At 46.5% G+C, this 21,605-nt stretch overlaps 2 non-coding genes across 2 annotated transcripts; both read left to right on the top strand.

The window, feature by feature from the left end:
• Positions 1-74, top strand: trnan-guu (transfer RNA asparagine (anticodon GUU)). The gene has a single exon. It is a non-coding gene; the product is annotated as a tRNA-Asn (tRNA).
• A 13,566-nt stretch (positions 75-13,640) lies between these two features.
• On the top strand, positions 13,641-13,713 carry trnav-cac (transfer RNA valine (anticodon CAC)). The gene has a single exon. It is a non-coding gene; the product is annotated as a tRNA-Val (tRNA).
• The last annotated feature ends 7,892 nt before the right edge of the window (positions 13,714-21,605 follow it).

Genomic DNA, 21,605 nt, shown 5'->3' with positions numbered 1-21,605 from the left:
GTCTCTGTGGCGCAATGGGTTAGCGCGTTCGGCTGTTAACCGAAAGGTTGGTGGTTCGAGCCCACCCAGGGACGAAGCATTTAACTGTTTTTCCCCGTGGATTCGGTGCTGCACGATTCCAGGTTGTCATTGTGCGTTTTGGCTGCGCGAATATATTCCACAAACATTGCCAGCTGTGCTGTTATCCAGTGAGTTCCCACTCCAGTATTTTTATGAGCATTCAGTTTGAGTGTATACAGAACTGAACAGAGATATCAGAAAATTTAACAAGGTTGTGGGACATTGTTTTTTGTTAATATTGAACCACTAATATGAATAAATCCATTTCTTCAAATATTTAATTGAAGATGTTTTCAAAATGTTTCCGCGCAGTTTTGAACCAGGGACATTTCGCGTGTGAGGTGAATCTAATAACCACTACATTACGGAAACACTACAGCAATGTTCGGAACATAACCAGAGCTTTAACCTACACAGCTGGCCTATACTTCAGGACCTGGTTTTATGAGAATAGAGTGATGGTGCTATATTTAGGAAGGCTGTGAGTGTGGCAGGAATTGATCGACTGTTTCCCAGACTTTACACATAGGAACAGGAGATGGCCATTTAGCAGCGAGTGGTTAGGATCTGGAATGCACTGCTTGAAAGGATGGTGGAGGCAGACTCAATCTTATCTTTCAAACGGGAGCTGGATCAGTGTCTGAAGGAACAACAATTGCAGGGCTACAGGGAAAGGGCGGGGGAGTGGGACTCGCTGAGAGTTGGCATGGGCTCGACGGGCCGAATGGCCTTCCGTGCTGTAACCATTCCATGATTCTATAAGTTAGTGGCACATTTCATAGTGTGGGTGGAAGCAGAACATTGCAAAGGGACATGGATTGAGTCGGCAAAACTAGAGGCATCTGATTCAGGAGATTCGGGGGGCGCGGAAATTCGAGAGTTTAATGACTTTGAAAGGAACATTTTTGTTTTGTGCAGTTACGGTCAGAGAAATGTTTGTGAAAGGAATTTTTTGAACAGAGGAATGCAGCATTTAATCTTCTGCCTTAACACTTCTTCCTGGGTGTCGGGGTCACATTTCTTTTCGAGGTTATTCTTCTCAAAAAGGAGCTAGATGTAGTCCTTCAGACTAGGGGGATCAAGGGCTATGGCGAGAAAGCAGGAATGGGGTATTGAAGTTGCATGTTCAGCCATGAACTCATTGAATGGCGGTGCAGGCTCAAAGGGCCGAATGGCCTACCTCTGCACCTATTTTCTATGTTTTCTATGTTTCTTGAATTTATATTTCCTTTGGTGTTTCACAATAACCAGACCTTTGCTCTAAAGTCTTTCTCACTGTTTGCCCAGTCTCCTGTTGATGTTACCAGCAATGAACATTTTGAACCAGACACCAAAAACACACTGTGCAAAATGGGACATGCTTTAACAGTTAACGTGGGGCTCGAACCCCAAATTCGAGATTAAGATTCTCATGCTCGACCGATTGATCTCACGGGGCTTCTACCAAATAGACGTTTTTGTCACTGATTGCAGCCAGGCGCCTGTTGGCTCCGCCCCAGATGTTTAAACTTGCTGTCAAGGAACTACCAGGATCTTCTTGAATGGTGGACCAGGCTCGAGGGGCCGAATGGCCTACTCCGGCCCCTAAACCTTACATGTTTATGATCTTATGACCTTTCACAGGAGAACAAACTCGCCCCTGAGCATGCATGAGGAGATAGCTCCAGAAAATATTCCCACCCGGTGAGCTTTTGCGTGTGAGGCGAACGTGTTAACCATTACACTGCGGAAACATCTCCACTTTCAGCACCCAGTCAGACGGAAATGTTAAGCGAGCACGTGAACTGCTGAATCCCACTTTGAAGGAGTTGATCGTGGTGTCAAACAATGAGTTTCACTTAATGATTAAAAATAAGAAATGTCAGATTTAAACACAGACCTCGAGAGAAGACTGCAACCTGAACACAGCACCTGAGACCGCTCGGCCATCCTGACTATTTAATGCTGTATGTGGCCATCTGCAGGTTGATCTTGAACTTTTGTATCCTGTCACATGAAATAAATGAGGGCAGCAGGCGTATCTCTGTCTGACACCGGGGAAACAGTGAGACAGACCTTGGAGCAAGGGTCTGGTTATTGCCAAACACCAAAGAATATATTAATTGTGGAAGAACAATATCTAAAAGTACAGTAACCCTGATGTGATTTAAACACGCTACCTTCGGAACTGAAATCAGTCACGCTACCATTGCGCCACGAGGTCTACGTCATAAGACTCAGATGTTCGTCGATATGAAGGTGTCACAATACAAGGAGCTTTAAAATCTCCGCCCATTCCCACCTGGTGTCAGAAGCAACACTCACCTCCCAGTCACTGTATGTTTTTTTCTTAAACTTTTGTGTTGCTTTCACGGGAAAGCATCATTAATTAACCCCTCACCTTCTTTTGCACAATGAAAGAAATGCTAACTGAGGGACAGTCGGATACTTCAATCATTTGTCCTGTGCTTTGGGGAGCGGGCAGGGAAGTGGACCTGAGTCCATGATCGCATCGACCATGATCGTATTAAATGTCGGAGCAGGCTCGAGGGGCATATGACCGACTCCTGCTCCAATTTCTTATGTTCTTCTGCATGTTGACCCATTTTACACACTGTATTCTAGGATCTGGTTCAAAATCTTCATTGCCGATGACATCAGGAATCTGGGGCAACTTTTGTCAAATTTAACAGCACCGGTTATTCCGACCATGCACAGAAAATAGAATCAGTAGTGAAGATAAAAGCCCATGGTGCTCATTTTCAGATTCAACGTAGTAGGATTTCAAATAAAGTTTAAGAATTTTGCAGTGAAAAGATTTGCAAGTGTTACATGCATTTGTGTCTTTAATTAAACTTTGTGGCATCTGACTCCCGTTCATGCCTCTGCTGAATAAGAAAGGAGAGTTTGACGTTGACCAGACTGCACTGCCCCTGATATTTGTGAGCTCATCCTTTATATTCAGTGGTTTCTCGCCCTTTGATGAGCTGCAGTGTAGCGGATATCACGTTGGCGTCACACGCGAAATGTCCCCGGTGAATCCGTTTTCTCGACTGAAAGTTATCTATTTATTGAAGTGAAATAAAGAGCACTTAAGGAATAAGGGATCACTTTTGCCAGGAGAATAAATAGAAAATAAAAACAGCAAATGCTGGAAATCTCAGCAGGTCAGGCAGCATTTGCCAGGAGACGAAACTCGCCTCTGATTGTTCCTCTATAGCAAGTTAAAACATAATCCTGCTTCCCGGGATCGAACCTCAGACCTTTCATGTGTAATGCAAACGTGATAAGCACATGTGATAACCACTACACTACAGAAACCTCTGGCACAACTGGCACAACAGAGGGGAGCTGACCAGTGAGCTCCCTCTGCTGATCAGGAATGTGTTGGCTCACCTGAAACAACTTCTGTCCCACACTGAAAGTTCTCAATCCTTCTCCTCCGCTGCCCTTTACAGAAATGTCACGGATCACCCAGCCACCGTGTTCACTTCCACATCCTCACAGTGGGGCCACAGAGGCTCCTACCGTCTCCCCGCGATCAGCGAACTCACCCAGTTTACTAAATGAAACCCGGAACACGTGCCCGGCAAAGGGCAGGAGAAGCCAGATAGTCTGTAAGATCGGTCTATCACAGAAAGTATTGGTATTCATGGTGATTACAGCAATTATTAATCGTCTCACTGAACTCAATTATTTTTATGCGATGAACTGATCGACAATTGAAACCAGGTTAGTGCACCGGATCTTAACCCCTCGACCACCAGGGAACGGTTATGATACATGTAGATATATTTATATATATTTATATTTGAACCTCAATATCAACGGCTAGCTACCTAGACCTCATGGTGCAACGGTAGTGCGTCTAACTTTGAGTGAGAGAAATTGTTCCACAGTGACACCCATTTCATTTTTGTTCCCTTTTAAACACTAGAAACTGAGACAGGGGGAATAAATAGAGAAATAACAGCACAGGGATATAGACAAGAGGAAGCGAGAAGGGGAAAGATACTGTCCCCACCCAGAACTAATGCAGAAACCCCTCTGCTGTGCTCGGGGTGGCCACCCACAGCCTGGATACACTAACGGGAGAACACCAGCGGCAGGTCGGGGCCATAAAAGGAACGGCGAGCGGCCCTGGGAGCAGCTTGGAGGTCCCGGGAGACTACTCCAGGGAGCAGCGCGAGCTGGTGCAGGAGGGCGGCGGCAGCGAAGAGTGATGTCATCAAGGTCCAGGTCGGTGATTGGAGCGTGGGCAGATACAGCAGGAGCGGTGAGATCGGGGCGAAGGAGCGGCGAGAGACTGTGGTGGGATGTGATCAGGGCCCAGGGGAGGCATGAGTTCGGGGCCAGGGGCCCAGGGTTAGCACGGGCCAGCCCACACTGCGATATGTGTGCGCACCAGGTCTGTGCAGCAGAACTGGTCTCCAGTCGACCTGTTTAACCCTTGTCACTGGACCAAGACCTCGCTCTGTCAAGCCCGTGTGATCGCTGGGGAGCAACGGCCACCACACGTTAAAAAAATCCACGCACAGATATCTTCCACCCTTCAACATGCAGTTCGGGTCCTTCATTGAAACACCTGTGAACTCATCCTTTTTCGGCGTGGAAGCAAGTCATCCTCGTTTCGAGGGACCGCCTATGATGATGATGATGATGATGGATACATTAACGTCCCAACAGCTCATTGGCTGCAGGAGTGGGACCGTGCGGCACTTCAGAAAACATGTCGAAAAGGCAAAGTCACTGATTCCGTCTCATGTGCTCCTCCGATCAAGAATAACAACACACACTAAAAATGCTTCAATAATGGTTACACTTTATCTCCGTGCAGCCTCTACAGTCTAAAGACACCACAACGGTAGTGCGAATACATTCTTCCCATCAAAGTTCTATTTGTGCTACTTTGTTGTGGCAACTCTTGATTGCAGTCACCAAGATATCCCTTGAGATATCGGGTAAAACTCATGCTTTTCCTTTGGCAATGCTTTTAATAATCTGAGAAGATTTGACTGGAGGTTTATTAACAGATAGCACTTCGTAAGGCCTTTATCTCCATATTTGCTCAGCAATTGGCTCGTTGGTCTAGTTGTATTATTCTCACTTTGGGGTTGTTACTTGAAATTTGCGAGAGATCCCGGGCGAGCCCTTTTTTTGCCGTGAATTTTGAATTTGCATCGAACTTTTGCAAAGAAGGACTTGCATTTCTGCAGCGTCTGTCAGGAGCTCATAACGCCCCAAAGCGCTTTACAGCCGTTGAGTTACCTTTGAAATGTTGTCACGTGAGTAAAGATGTGCCCAAATCACCCCACACGCACCTCAACTCTTTGTGAAGGATTTCATAGAATCATAGAAGTTTACAGCACGGAAGGAGGCCAATTTGGCCCATCGTGTCCGCGTCGTCCAACAAGAGGCTATCCAGCCTAATCCCACTTTCCAGCTCGAGGTCCATAACCCTGCAGGTTACAGCACTTCAGGTCATATCCAAGCACTTGTTAAATGTGGTGAGTGTTTCTGCCTCTACCACCCTTTCAGGCAGTGAGTTCCAGACCCCCACAACCCTCTGCGTGCAGAAATAAATAGGTGCAGGCGAAGGCCATTCGGCCCTTCGAGCCGCACCACCACGGAGAATGAAACAGTTAATTCAGAGACCATGGTCCAGAACTTAAAGAAGGGTAACTTTGAAGGTATGAGTCGTGAATTGGCGAGGATAGATTGGCGAATGATACTTAAGGGGTTGACAGTGGATGGGCAATGGCAGACATTTACAGACCGCATGGATGAACTGCAACAATTGTACATCCCTGTCTGGTGTAAAAATAAAAAAGGGAAGGTTGCTCAACCGTGGCTATCAACGGAAATCAGGGATAGTATTAAAGCCAAGGAAGTGGCATACAAATTGGCCAGAAATAGCAGCGAACCCGGGCACTGGGAGACATTTGGAACTTAGCAAAGGAGGACAAAGGGTTTGATTAGGGCAGGGAAAATAGAGTACGAGAGGAAGCTTGCAGGGAACATTAAAATGGACTGCAAAAGCTTCTATAGATATGTAAAGAAAAAAAGGTTAGTAAAGACAAACGTAGGTCCCCTGCAGTCAGAATCAGGGGAAGTCATAACTGGGAACAAAGAAATGGCAGACCAATTGAACAAGTACTTTGGTTCGGTATTCACTGAGGAGGACACAAACAATCTTCCGGATATAAAAGGGGTCAGAGGTTCTAGTAAGAAGGAGGAACTGAGGGAAATCCTTATTAGTCGGGAAATTGTGTTGGGGAAACTGATGGGATTGAAGGCCGATATATCCCCAGGCCTGATGGTCTGCATCCCAGAGTACTTAAGGAGGTGGCCTTAGAAATAGCGGATGCATTGACAGTCATTTTCCAACACTCCATAGATTCTGGATCAGTTCCTATGGAGTGGAGGATAGCCAATGTAACCCCACTTTTTAAAAAAGGAGGGAGAGAGAAAGCAGGGAATTATAGACCGGTCAGCCTGACATCAGTAGTGGTGAAATTGATGGAATGAATTATTAAGGATGTCATAGCAGCGCATTTGGAAAGAGGTGACATGATAGGTCCAAGTCAGCATGGATTTGTGAAAGGGAAATCATGCTTGACAAATCTTCTGGAATTTGTTGAGGATGTTTCCAGTAGAGTGGACAAGGGAGAACCAGTTGATGTGGTGTATTTGGACTTTCAGAAGGCTTTCAACAAGGTCCCACACAAGAGACTAATGTGCAAAGTTAATGCACATGGGATTGGGGGTAGTGTGCTGACGTGGATTGAAAACTGGTTGGCAGACAGGAAGCAAAGAGTAGGAGTAAATGGGTATTTTTCAGAATGGCAGGCAGTGACTAGTGGGGTACCGCAAGGGCCCTAGCTGTTTACATTGTACATTAATGATTTAGACGAGGGGACTAAATGTAGTGTCTCCAAATTTGCAGATGACACTAAGTTGGGTGGCAGTGTGAGCTGCGAAGAGGAGGCTATGAGGCTGCAGAGTGACTTGGATTGGTTAGGTGAGTGGGCAAATGCATGGCAGATGAAGTATAATGTGGATAAAGGTGAGGTTATCCACTTCGGTTGAAAAACAGAGAGACAGACTATTATCTGAATGGTGACAGATTAGGAAAAGGGGAGGTGCAAAGAGATCTGGGTGTCATGGTACATCAGTCACTGAAGGTTGGCATGCAGGTACAGCAGGTGGTTAAGAAAGCAAATGGCATGTTGGCCATCATAGCGAGGGGATTTGAGTATAGTGGCAGGGAGGTATTACTACAGTTGTACAGGGCCTTGGTGAGGCCACACCTGGAGTATTGTGTACAGTTTTGGTCTTCTAACTTGAGGAAGGACATTCTTGCTATTGAGGGAGTGCAGCGAAGGTTCACCAGACTGATTCCCGGGATGGCGGGACTGACATATCAAGAAAGACTGGATTCACTGGAGTTCAGACAAATGAGAGGGGATCTCATAGAAACGTTTAAAATTCTGACGGGTTTAGACAGGTTAGATGCAGGAAGAATGTTCCCAATGTTGGGGAAGTCCAGAACCAGGGGTCACAGTCTAAGGATAAGGGGTAAGCCATTTAGGACCGTGATGAGGAGAAACTTCTTCACCCAGAGAGTGGTGAACCTGTGGAATTCTCTACCACAGGAAGTTGTTGAGGCCAATTCACTAAATATATTCAAAAAGGAGTTAGACGTAGCCCTTACTACTCGGGGGATCAAGGGGTATGGTGAGAAAGCGGGAATGGGGTACTGAAGTTGTACGTTCAACCATAAACTCATTGAATGGTGGTGCAGGCTCGAAGGGCCGAATGGCCTACTCCTGCACCTATTTTCGATGTTTTTACATTCCAATAAGATCATGGCTGATCATTCACCTCAGTACCCCTTTCCTACTTTGTCTTCATACCCCTTGAGCCCTTTCGCCATCAAGGCCACAGCTAATTCCCTCTGGAATATATCAAATGAACTGGCATCAACAAATCTTTGCGGCAGACAATTCCACAGGTTAACAACTCTCTGAGTGAAGAAGTTTCTCCTCATCTCGGTCCTAAATGGCTTACCCCTTATCCCTTCGACTCTGACCCCTGGTTCTGGACTTCCCCAACATCGGGCACATTCTTCCTGCCTCTAACCTGTCCAGACCCGTCAGAATTTTATATGTTTCTTTGAGATCCCCTCTCATTCTTCTAAACTCCGGTGAATACAGGTCTAGTCAATCCAGTCTCTCCTCATATGTCAGTCCTGCCATCCAGGGAATCAGTCTAGTGAACCTTCGCTGCACTCTCTCAGTAGCAAGAACATCCTTCCTCAGATTAGGAGACCAAAACGGAACACAATATTCCAGGTGAGGCCTCACCAAGGCCCTGTACAACTGCAGTAAGACCTTCCTGCTCCAATACTCAAATCCCCCAGCTATGAAGGCCAACATGCCATTTGCCTTCTTCACCGCCTGCTGTACCTGCATGCCAACTTTCAATGACTGATGTACCATGACACCCAGGTCTCGTTGCACCTCCCCTTTTCCTAATCTGCCGCCATTCAGATAATAATCTGCCTTCACGTTTTTGCCACCAAAGTGGATAACATCACATTTATCCACATTATAGTGCATCTGCCATGTATTTGCCCACTCACCTAACCTTTCCAAGTCACTCTTCAGCCTCTTAGCATCCTCCTCACAGCTCACACCGTCACGCAGCTTAGAATCACCTGCAAACTTGGAGATATAACACTCAATTTCTTCATCGAAATCATTGATGTATATTGTAAATAGCTGGGGTCCCAGCACTGAGCCCTGCAGCACCCCACTAGTCACTTCCTGTCATTCTGAGAAGGACCCATTTATCCCGACTCTCTGCTACCTGTCTGCCAACCAGTTCTCTATCCATGTCAATACATTACCCCCAATACCATGTGCTTTAATTTTGCACACTAATCTCTTGTGTGGGACCTTGTCAAAGGCCTTTTGAAAGTCCAAATACATTACATCCACTGGTTTTCCCTTGTCCACTCTCCTAGTTCCATCCTCAAAAAATTCTAGAAGATTTGTCAAGCATGATTTCCCTTTCCTAAATCCATGCTCACTTGGACCGATCTTGTCACTGCTTTCCAAATGCTATGCTATTTCATCCATAATAATTGATTCCAGCATTTTCCCCACTTCTGATGTCAGGCTAACCGGTCGATAATTACCCGTTTTCTCTCTTCCTTCTTTTTTAAAAAGTGGTGTTATATTAGCTACCCTCCAGTCCATAGGAACTGATCCAGAGTCGATAGACTGTTAGAAAATGATCACCAATGCATCCACTATTTCAAGGGTTACTTCCTTAACTACTCTGGGATGCAGACTATCTGGCCCTGGGATTTATCAGCCTTCAATCCCAACAATTTCCCGAACACAATTTCCTTCAGTTCCTCCTTCTCGCTGGACCCTCGGTCCCTGAGTACATTAGGAAGGTTATTTGTGTCTTCCTTCGTGAAGACAGAACCAAAGTATCTGTTTAACTGGTCCGCCATTTCTTTGTTCCCCATTATAAATTCACCTGATTCTGACTGCAAGTGACCGACGTTTGTCTTCACTAATCTTTTTCTCTTCACATATCTATAGAAGCTTTCGCAGTCAGTTTTTATGTTCCCAGCAAGCTTCCTCTCATACTCTATTTTCCCACTCCTTATTAAACCCTTTGTCCTCCTCTACTGAATTCTAAATTTCTTCCAGTCCTCAGGTTTGCTGCTTTTTCTGGCAAATTTATCGGCCTCTTCCTTGCATTCAACACTATCCCTAATTTCCCTTATTAGCCACGGTTGAGCCACCTTCCCCGTTTTATTTTTTCTCTCGACAGGGATGTACAATTGTTGAAGTTCATCCATGTGATCTTTAAATGTTTGCCATTGCCTATCCAGCGTCAACCTTTTAAGTCTCATTTGCCAGTCTATTCTAGCCAATTCACATCTCATGCAATCGAAGTTACCTTTCCTTAAGTTCAGGTCCCGAGTCTCTGAATTAAATGTTTCAATCTCCATCTTAATAAAGAATTCTACCATATTATGGTCACTCTTCTCCAAGGGGCCTCGCACAACAAGATTGCTAATTAGTAATTTTTCATTACACATCACCGAGTCTAGGATAGCCAGCCCTCAAGTTGGTTCCTCGACATATTGGTCTAGAAAACCATCCCTAATATACTCCAGGAAATCCTCCTCCACCGTATTTCTACCAGTTTGGTTTGCCCAATCTATATGTAGATTAAAGTCGCCCATGATAACTGCTGTATCTTTATTGCACGCATCCATAATTTCTTGTTTGATACTGTCCCCAAACTCACTACTACTGTTTGGTGGTCTGTGCACAACTCCCACTCGTGTTTTCTGCCCTTTGGTATTCCGCAGCTCTATACATACAGAGTCCACACCATCCAAGCTAATGTCCTTCCTTAATATTGCGTTAATTTCCTCTTTAACGAGCATCGTTCCCCGACCTCCTTTTCCTTTCTGTCTATCCTTCTTGAATGTTGAATACCTCAGGATGTTGAGTTCCTAGCCTTGGTCACCCTGGAGCCATGTCTCTGGAATCCCAGTTATAACATATTCGTGAATTGCTGCCTCTGAGAGAATTCATCCACCTTATTACGAATAATCCTCGCATTGAGGCACAGAGACTTCAGGCTTGTCTTTTTAATACACTTTTTCCCTTTAGAATTTTGCTGTAATGTGGCCATTTTTGATTTTTGCCTTGTGTTTCGCTGTCCTCCACTTTTACTTTTCTTCTTTCTATGTTTTGCTTCTGCCCCCATTTTACTTCTTTCTATCTCCCTGCATAGGTTCCCATTCCCCTGCCATATTAGTTTAACCCCTCCCCAACAGCACTAGCAAACATTCCCCTAGACATTGGTTCCGGTTCTGACCAGGTGCAGACCGTCCGATTTGTACTGGTCCTACCTCCCCCAGAACCGGTTCCAATGTCCCAGGAATTTGAATCCCACCCTCCTGCACTACTCATCAAACCATATATTCATCTGAGCTATCCTGCATTTCCTATTCTGACCAGCTCGTGGCACTGGTAGCAATTCTGAGATTACTACCTTTTAATTTAATTCCTAGCTCCCTAAACTCAGCTTGTAGGACCTCATACCGTTTTTCCCTATATCATTGGTACCATATACACCACGACAGCTGGCTATTCACCCACCCCCTCCAGAATGCACTGCAGCCACTCCGAAACATTCTTGACCTTTGCACCAGGGAGGCAACATACCATTCTGGAGTCTCGATTGCAGCCGCAGAAACATCTATCTATTCCCCTTACAATAGAATCCCCTATCGCTATTGCTCTCCCACTCTTTTTCCTGCCCTCCTGTGCAGCAGAGCCACCCCTGGTGCCATGGACTTGGCTGCTGCTGCCCTCCCCTGATGAGTCATCTCCTCCAAGGTGGTGTATCTGTTTTGCAGGGGGATGACCGCAGGGGACTCCTGCACTGTCTTCCTTCCACTGCTCTTCCTGATGTTTACCCATTCACTCTCTGCCTGAGTAACCTTTACCCGCGGAGTGACCAACTCACTAAACGTGCTATTCACGACATCCTCAGCATCGCGGATGCTCCAGAGTGATACCATGCGCAGCTCCAGTGCCGCAATGCTGCAGCTGGATACACTTCCTGCACATGTAGTCATCAGGAACACTGGAAGCGCCCCTGACTTCCCACATAGCACAGGAGGAGCATGACACGTGTCCGAGCTCTCCTGCCATGACTTAACCATTAGATTACTTAATTTGGCAACATGCCAAAGGTTTCTTGCTGCTAAGAACAAGAAGAAAGACAAAGAAACAGAAAACTACTCACCACTCAACCAGCCAATCACTTACCCTCTTGGCTGTGACGTCACCCTTTGATTACTTGTGACTTCTTTCTTACTTTTGACCCTGCACCAGCTGTAGCTCGCTGCTCGCTGCTCCTCCAGCCGCTGCTCCTCCGACTGCCGCCGATCCCCGGACTCCCGCTGGGCCTTTATAGGCCGCTGCTCACACCTCCTCCGGTCACTGCTCCTCCGACTTTTGGAAAAAAATAATTCAGTCAGGCAGAGTCTGCATGGATTTATGAAAGGGAAGTCATGTTTGACAAATTTGCTGGAATTCTTAGAGGATGTAATGAACAGGGTGGATAAAGGGGAACCAGTGGATGTGGTGTATTTGGACTTCCAGAAGGCATTTTGACAAGGTGCCACATAAAAGATTACTGCACAAGATAAAAGTTCACGGGGTTGGGGGTAATATATTAGCATGGAGAGAGGATTGGCTAACTAACAGAAAACAGAGAGTCGGAATAAATGGTACGTTCTCTGTTTGGCAATCAGTAACTAATGGGGTGCTGCAGGAATCAGTGCTGGGACCCCAATCTTTACAATCTATATTAACGACTTGGATGAAGGGACCGAGTGTAATGTAGCCAAGTTTGCTGATGATACAAAGATGGGAGGAAAAGCAATGTGTGAGGAGGACACAAAAAATCTGCAAAAAGACATAGCCAGGCTAAGTGAGTGGGGAAAAATTTGGCAGATGGTGTATAATGTTGGAAAGTGCAAGGTTATGCATTTTGGCAGAAAAAATCAAAGAACAAGTTATTAGTTAAAAGGAGAAAAATTGCACAGTGCTGCAGTACAACGGGAGCTGCGCGTACTTGTGCATGAAACACAAAAGGTTAGTATGCAGGTACAGCAAGTGATCAGGAAGGCCAATGGAATCTTGGCCTTTATTGCAAAGGGGATGGAGTATAAAACAAAGAAGTCTTGCTGCAGTTATACAGGGTATTGGTGAGGCCAGACCTGGAACACTGCGTGCAGTTTTGGTTTCCATATTTAAGAAAGGATATAGATGCTTTGGAGGCAGTTCAGAGAAGGTTCACTAGGTTGATTCCGGAGATGAGGAGGCTAACTTATGAGAAAAGGTTGAGTCGGTTGTGCCTCTACTCATTGGAATTCAGAAGATTGAGAGGTGATCTTATGGAAACGTGTAAGATTATGAGGGGGCTTGACAAGGTGGATGCAGAGAGGATGTTTCTGCATACTAACCTTTTGTGTTTCATGTACAAGGACCCCCAGGTCCCTCTGCACCGCAGCATTTTGTAATCTCTCCCCATTTAAATAATTATTTGCTTTTTTATTATTGCTACCACAGTGGATAACCTCATATTTCCCACATTATACTCCATCTGACAAATTTCTGCTCACCCACTATCGCTTTGCAGATTGTTTGCGTCCTCCTCACAACTTGCTTTCCCACCTATCTTTGTATCATCAGCAAACTTGGCGACATTACAAACATGCAGAGCACAGAACAAATTATTGACGTATTGACTCTCCCTCAGTTAGTATTTCTTTCATTGTGCAAAAGAAAATTATCGAATCATTAATTATGTTATCCCATGAAAGCAAAATAAAAGTTTAACGAAAATAATTGGCACATTTGAAAGGAACATTTTTGTTTTGTGCCGTTTCGGTCAGAGAAATGTTTGTGAAAGGAATTTTTTCAGAAAAAGGGATTCAGCATTTCAGCTTGTCGCTGAACACTTCTCTCTGGGCACTGCACAAGGCAGCAGTTTCCGTAGTGTAGCGGTTATCACGTTCGCCTCACACGTGAAAAATCCCCGGTTCAAGCCCGGGTGGTAACATTATTTTTGAAACAAAAACTGGGTTTAAATGTTCATTGCTCATGTGACAATGGCCTCCTTCTGTGCTGTAAACTTCTCTGATTCCATGAAGAACATTTAAAACCAGTCTCCTAAAATACAGAGTGTGTAAAATCAGAGAGGGAATAAAACTTCCTCGATGATAAAAGTTTCACAAATTATTAAAATGAAGTTGTTGAAGTTTCGACTGACCCTCAGTGATCATGTTAGCATTTCTTTCATTCTGCTCAACAATGCTATCGGTTAATACCAGCAGATCTAAGCCGCATTTCAAACCCGGAAACAACTCATTCATTATTCACCCTTCCCAGTTCCAGTGCACAGAGGGTTATTTATACTCCATCCCAGAAACTCAAGTCCAACTTCTGACATTCCTTATTTCTAATTACCAACTCATTTGTTTTGACACCACTCTGAAGTGCTTTGGGTCATCTATGTAATTTAGTTAAATTACTTCACTTTAATTAAAAACGGTGGTAGCAAAATTACTTCCCTAACTGGGAATCGAACCCTGGAAGCTGAAGGGATCGGAATGGTTTTCGTGAAGCATTTAAAGATGCTCTCTAAAAATCTCACACTGCTAATTTAAAAACACGGTTACGATTTGTTTCAGTGTGAAAGAAGGGGATTGCAATGACAACAAAAACACCAGGCAGTGACTGCATTAAGACCAATTCAAACTTTTCACAAAGTTGGTATTACGAAGTAACAGCTGAGCTAAAGTTGGCACTGACCAATGGGTAAAGACATCTCATTATAACCGATGAGCTCACAAATATCAGGAGCAGTGCAGTCTGGTCAATGTCAAATTTTTCCTTCCTTATTCAACAGAGACATGAATGGCAGACAGACGCCACAAAGTTTAATTAAAGAGCGAAGTACAAGTCACATTTAATTTCCAAATCCTTTCACCATAAAATTCCTTCACTTTATTTCAAATCTTACTGCATTGATTCTGAAAATGAGCACCATGTGATTTTACCTTCAATACTGATTCTATTATCTGTGCACGGTCGGAATTACCGCTCCAGTTTTGAGCCCAATTTGACAAAAGTTGCCCCAGATTCCTGGTGTCGTCAGCAATGAATATTTTGAACCAGACTCCTAAAATAGTGTTTTTTTATATGAGTTCACAGGATCTGGGTGTCACTGGCAAGGCCAGAATTTATTGCCCAACCGTAATTGCCCTTGAGAAGCTGGTGGTTGTTGTGTATCTGTAAAGCATGCACTCCCATGTTCCACCACCAGGGAGCTCATCCCTTGAAGTCCCAAGGGATCTCAGCATCCCTTTGGAGCACTGTAGATAAGCCGGCCCTCAAGGCCTGTTCCTCACTCTGGAGTGTCTTATTAAAGACTGAGGTCACTGTTACTTTAACCTCCCTGTGTGCAGCCTCATCTGTGTTAGGAACACAATACCTGGCGACGAGAATACGAATCCAACGCAAAGATGCAGCAAACTGTGGGCATCCTGGAGAAGTTCTCGGAGGGTGAGGACTGGGAAGCCTATGTCGAACGGCTAGACCAGTACTTTGTAGCCAACGAGCTGGATGGAGAAGGAAGCGCTGCAAAAAGGAAAGCGGTCCTCCTCACAGTCTGTGGGGCACCGACCTACAGCCTAATGAAGAATCTTCTGGCTCTGGTGAAACCCACAGATAAGCCACATGAGGAGCTGTGTACAGTGGTTCGGGAGCATCTTAACCCAAGGGAGAGCTTGCTGATGGAGCGGTATCGGTTCTCCAAGTGCCAGCGATCTGACGGTCAGGAAGTGGCGAGCTACGTCGCCGAGCTAATGCAACTTGCAGGACAATGTGAGTTTGATGGCTGCCCGGAGCAAATGTTCAGAGACTTTTTTGTACTAGGCAAGAGACCATCCTACGAAAAATTTTGACTGGAGAGACACCGACCCTCAATAAGGCCATTGCGACAGTACAGGCGTTTATGTCCACCAGTGATAACACCCAACAAATCTCTCAGCACACAAGTGCTAGCAATGTTCATAAATTAACTGGAACTGTGTTTGCGAGCAGAAATGTACAGGGCAGAACCCACGAGTTTGTAACTGCCAGCAGGCCTCAGGTGATCCAGATGACTCAGAGTCCCCAACAAAGAATAAATGCAAGGCAATTCACAGCTTGTTGGCGTTGTGGAGGCTTCCATTCAGCCTATTCATGACGCTTCAAAGGGTATGTTTTCAAGTGCTGTGGAACAATGGAGCACCTCCAATGAGCTTGCAAACGAGCTGCAAGCTCTGCAAAACCTGCTAACCACCACGTGGCGGAGGAAGATCGGTCCATGGTGGATCAAAGCAATTTAGAGCCTTCGAGAGAGGAGGCAGATGCTGAAGTACATGGGGTGCACACATTTTCGACGAACTGTCCACCTATTATGCTGCATATAAAATTGAATGGCTTAGCCGTAGCCATGGAACTGGACACTGGCGCCAGCCAATCCATCATGAGTAAAAAGATGTTTGAGAAACTGTGATGCAACAAGGCATTCAGTTCAGCCCTGAGCCCCATCCACACGAAACTGAGAACATACACCAAAGAGCTTATCACTGTCCTGGGCAGCGCCATGGTCAAGGTCACCTACAAGGGCATGGTGCATGTACTGCCACTCTGGATTGTCCTGGGCGATGACCCCATAGTGCTTGGAAGGAGCTGGCTAGGCAAAATCCGTTGGAACTGGGATGACATCCGAGCACTATCACATGTCGATGAGGCCTCATGTATCCAGGTTCTTAAAAAATTTCCTTCCCTTTGTGAGCCAGGATTTGGAAACTTTTCCGGGGCGAAGTTGTGGATCCACTTGGTCCCAGAGGCACGACCCATTCACCACAAGGCGCAAGCAGTACCTCACATGATGAGGAAGAGAGTGGAAATGGAGCTGGACAGGCTGCAACTCGAGGGCATCATCTCCCCAGTGGAATTCACCGAGTGGGCCAGCCCGATTGTTCCAGTACTCAAAAGTGGTGGCACAGTCAGGATTTGCGGCGATTATAAAGTAACTATTAATCGTTTCTCGCTACAGGACCAATACCCGCTACCTAAGGCAGACGACCTAATTGCGACGCTGGCAGGAGGCAAGACGTTCACCAAGCTCGACCTGACTTCGGTTTACATGATGCAGGAGCTGGAGGAGTCTTCGAAGGGCCTCACCTGCATCAACACGCACAAGGTACTGTTCATCTACAACAGATGCCCGTTTGGAATTCGGTCGGCTGCAGCGATCTTCCAGAGAAACATGGAGAGCCTACTCAATTCCGTACCACGCACAGTGGTCTTTCAGGACAACATATTGGTCATGGGTCGGGACACCGCTGAGCACCTACAAAACCTGGAGGAGGTCCTCCAGCGACTGGATCGCGAAGGGCTGTGGCTGAAGAGGTTGAAATGTGTCTTCATGGCAACAGAAGTGGAGTATTTGGGGAGAAAGATTGCAGCGAAGGCAGAGGCTATAAGGAACGCATCCAGGCCACAGAACGTCATGGAGCTGCGGCCGTTTCTGGGCCTCCTCAACTATTTTGGTAACTTCCTACCAGGGTTAAGCACCCTTTTAGAGCCCCTACATGTGTTATTGCGCAAAGGTGAGAACTGGGTATGGGGAAAAAGACAAGTAATTGCTTTTGAGAAAGCCAGAAACATTTTATGCTCCAACAAGCTGCTTGTATTGTATAAGCGGTGTTAAAGACTTGTGCGAGCAAGTGACGCGTCGTTGTACGGATTCGGGTGTGTATTACAACAAGCTAACGTTGCGGGGAAGTTGCAACCTGTCGCCTATTATTCCAGGAGCTTGTCTAAGGCCGAGAGGGCCTACAGTATGATTGAGAAAGAGGCGTTAGTGTGTGTGTTGTGGTAAAGAAAATGCATCCGTATCTGTTTGGCCTCAAATTTGAGCTGGAAACCGATCACAAGCCCCTCACATCCCTGTTCACTGAAAACAAGGGGATAAATACTAATGTCTCAGCCCGCATACAAAGGTGGGCACTCGTGCTATCAGCGTATAACTATACCATCCGCCACAGGCCAGGCACCAAGAACTGTGAGAATGCTGTCAGTCAGCTACTATTGCCCATTACAGGGGTGGAAATGGTGCAGCCTGCAAACTTGTTGATGGTGGCGTAGCCCGCAGACGTGTTGATGGTCATGGAAGCGTTTGGAAATTATAAATCACCTGTCACAGCCCGCCAGATTAGGACTTGGACCAGCCAAGAGTCTCTGCTGTCCCTCATAAAAAACTGTGTACCGCATGGGAGCTGAGCCAGCATCCCCGTTGAAATGCAAGAGCTAATCAAGCCGTTCCAGCGGCGAAAGGACGAGCTGTCCATTCAGGCAGATTGCCTGTTGTTGGTTAACCACGTAGTGCTACCAAAAAAGGGCAGGGAGACGTTCATCTCGGATCTCCACAGCACACACCCGGGTATAGTAATGATGAAAGCGATAGCCAGATCCCACGGGTGGTAGCCCGGTATCGACTCTGACTGAGAGTCCTATGTATGGCAATGCAGCATATTGCTCAGTTGAACAACGCGCCCAGAGAGGCACCACTAAGTTTGTGGTCCTGGCCCTCGAGACCATGGTCGAGGATCCATGTCGACTATGCGGGCCCGTTTCTCGGTAAAATATTCCTGGTGGTGGTGGATGCTTTTTCAAAATGGATTGAAAGTGAAATAATGTCGGGAAGCACCGCCACCGCCACCATTGAAAGCCTGAGGGCCATGTTTGCCACCCACGGACTGCCTGACCTACTGGTCATTGACAACGGTCCATGTTTCACCAGTGTCGAATTTAAATAATTCATGACCAGCAACGGGATCAAACATGTCACCTCGGCCCCGTTTAAACCAGCCTCCAATGCGCAGGCAGAGTGGGCAGTACAAACCATCAAACAGAGCCTTAAACGAGTCACAGAAGGCTCACTCCAAACCCACCTGTCGCGAGTACTGCTCAGCTACCGCACGAGGCCCCACTCGTTCACAGGGGTGCCCCTGGCTGAGTTATTCATGAAAAGGACACTTAAAACCAGACTCTCGCTGGTTCACCCCAACCTGCATGATCAGGTAGAGAGCAGGTGGCAGCAGCAAAATGTAAACGATGGTCGCGCCATTGTGTCACGGGAAATTGATCTGAATGACCCTGTGTATTTGCTAAACTATGGACATGGTCCCAAGTGGATCGCAGGCACGGTGATAGCGAAAGAAAGGAATAGGGTGTTTGTCATCAAACTGGACAATGGTCAAATTTGCAGAAAGCACCTGGAACAAATGAGGCTGCAGTTCACAGACTGCCCTGAACAACCCACAGCAGACACCACCTTTTGCAGGGGGGAGTGATATTGTGTATCTGTAAAGCATGCACTCCCATGTTCCACCACCAGGGAGCTCATCCCCTGAAGTCCCAAGGGATCCCAACATCCCTTGGGAGCACTATTTCTAAGCCGGCCCCTGTGGCCTGTTCCTCACACTGGAATGTCTTATTAAAGACTGAGGTCACTGTTACTTTAATCTCACTGTGTGCAGCCTCATCTGTGTGGGGAACACAATAGTGGTGAGCACCATCTTGAACCGCTGCAGTCCGTGTGGTGAAGATGCTCCCACAGAGCTGGTAGGGAGGGAGTTCTAGGCTTTTATCCCAGTGACGATGAAGGAACGACCGATATACTTCCAAGTCAGGATGGTGTGTGTCTAAATCTAACAATGGCTGGTGTCACAGGCACCAAACATTTGAAAGCAATGTCCTAAAATGCGGTGTGTAAAATGGGAAGGGATAATAATTCATGACATGAAAAGCCTGTTTAAAATGGGACCGTATAAAATTAATGTGAATATTTTGCTGCCTGACAGGGTTTTGGAAGCAGATTTAATATTAATTTTCCAAAGGGAAATATAGTTGAAAAAGAAACATTTGCAGGGTGCTAGGAATGGGACTAATTGGAAATTTCTTTCACAGAGCCAGCACAGGTAACAACATAAGAAATCGGAGCAGTAGTAGGCCATACGGCCCCTCAAGCCTGCTCCACCATTCAATAAGATCATGACTGATCGTTGATCTCAACTCCACTTTCCCGCTCGATCTCCCGATCCCTTGATTCCCCGAGACTCCAAAAATTGATCTAACGCAGCCTTGAATATATTCAGAGACTCAGCATCCACAGGCCTGTGGGGCAGAGAATTCCACAGATTCATAACCCTCTGAGTGAAGAAACTCCTCCTCATCTCTGTCTTAAATGGCCGACCCCTTAACCTGAGACTGTGCCCCCTGGTTCTCGACACTCCTGCCCGGGGAAAACAACCTCTCAGCATCTACCCTGTCAATCCCCTTCAGAATATTGTGTGCTTCAATGAGATCACCTCTCATTCTTCTAAACTACCGGAGAGTATCGTCCCATTCTACACAATCTCTCAACTTAAGACAGTCCTCTCATCCCAGGAATCAATCTGGTGAACCTCTGTTGTACCACCTCCCAGGCAAATATTTCCTTCCGTAAATAAGGAGACCAAAACTGTGCGCAGTACTCCAGGTGTGGTCTCACCAGGGCCCTGTACAATTGTAGCAAGACTTCCTTACTCTTGTACTGTGGGCTATATATTAGGTACTATGGGCCGAGTGCCCTGTTTTTTTGCTGATTCGATGGTTGTATAAAAAGTTATTAAAATTTGACAGTTGCTCGGCAAACATATTTGTATTTCCTTCAGTGTACTCCTTACTCTTCAAGGGCTAGATTTTCCCCAAGCAGTTTTGTCGGCGCACTGACCTCAAGCGCACCGACTTTGCGCGCTGGAAACGGCTCGGGGAAAAACTCTCCCCATCCTGGCCGCTGTGTACAGTCCCCGGAGTCCTGGCGTGGTGTCGATGGTGAAGTGGGGGGCGGAGCCAAATGCCTGCGCCGAAAACACTGCCGGCACCTTCGCACATGGGCAGTAGGGAGAGAAAACTTGGCACTCTGCCATTTTTAAACAGTGTCAAACCCGATGAAAAGCACAGCAGCTTCTCAGCTTCTCCGGTCGCTCGGCGGGCTCTCCCCCCGTCCCTCCCCGATAAAACGCACAGCTCCAGCAGCTGCAACTTCTCCGGTCCACAAGCTCACACTTCTCCGGTGTGTCTTCCCTCCCCTATCCCAGGGATATAGGGACCGAGTGTAATGGAGCCAAGTTTGCTGATGGTACAAAGATGGGTGGGAAAGCAAATTGTGAGACAGCAAAGAAAATCTCAATTCCGGAAGAACAATATAGAAAAGTACAGTGAACCCGACGTGATATAAACACGCAGCCTTCTGATCTGGAGTCAGACACACTACCGTTACACCACGAGGTCTACAGTGCAGAGTGCCCATGTTTGTATACATGAAGGTTCCTGAAACACAGTTTCATTTGCCCTGCATTGGTGCAATGAAAAGGCTTTAAAATCCCCGGCCACTCCCACCGTGGGTCAGACAGCATCAGAAGCAGTGCCCACCTGTCACTCACCCTCTCACGCCCGCTTTCATCACCTGCTGCCCGCGGACTGCAGCAAATCCAGTTCATCATCATCATAGGCAGTCCCTCGAAGCGAGGATAACTTGCTTCCATGCCAAAAAAGGATGAGTTCACAGGTGTTTCAATGATGGACCTAATATTCCAGGTCCCGAACTGCATGTTGAAGGGTGGAAGATACCTGTGCGTGGATTTTTTTAACGTGTGGTGGCCGTTGCACCCCAGCCATCACACGGGCTTGACAGAGCGAGGTCTTGGTCCAGTGGCAAGGGTTATCCAAGACGACTGGAGACCAGCTCTGCTGCACGGACCCAGTGCCCACACATATCGCAGTGTGGGCTGGGCCCGTGCTGTCCCTGGGCCCCTGGCCCTGAACTCACGCCGCCCCTGGGCCCCGATCACA

This window comes from Pristiophorus japonicus, unplaced genomic scaffold (assembly GCF_044704955.1).
Source record: "Pristiophorus japonicus isolate sPriJap1 unplaced genomic scaffold, sPriJap1.hap1 HAP1_SCAFFOLD_296, whole genome shotgun sequence".
In the NCBI taxonomy this organism is placed as follows: Eukaryota; Metazoa; Chordata; class Chondrichthyes; family Pristiophoridae; genus Pristiophorus; species Pristiophorus japonicus.
The sequence above is the reverse complement of the archived record's forward strand: the minus strand, read 5'-3'. Positions and strand labels throughout refer to the sequence as shown.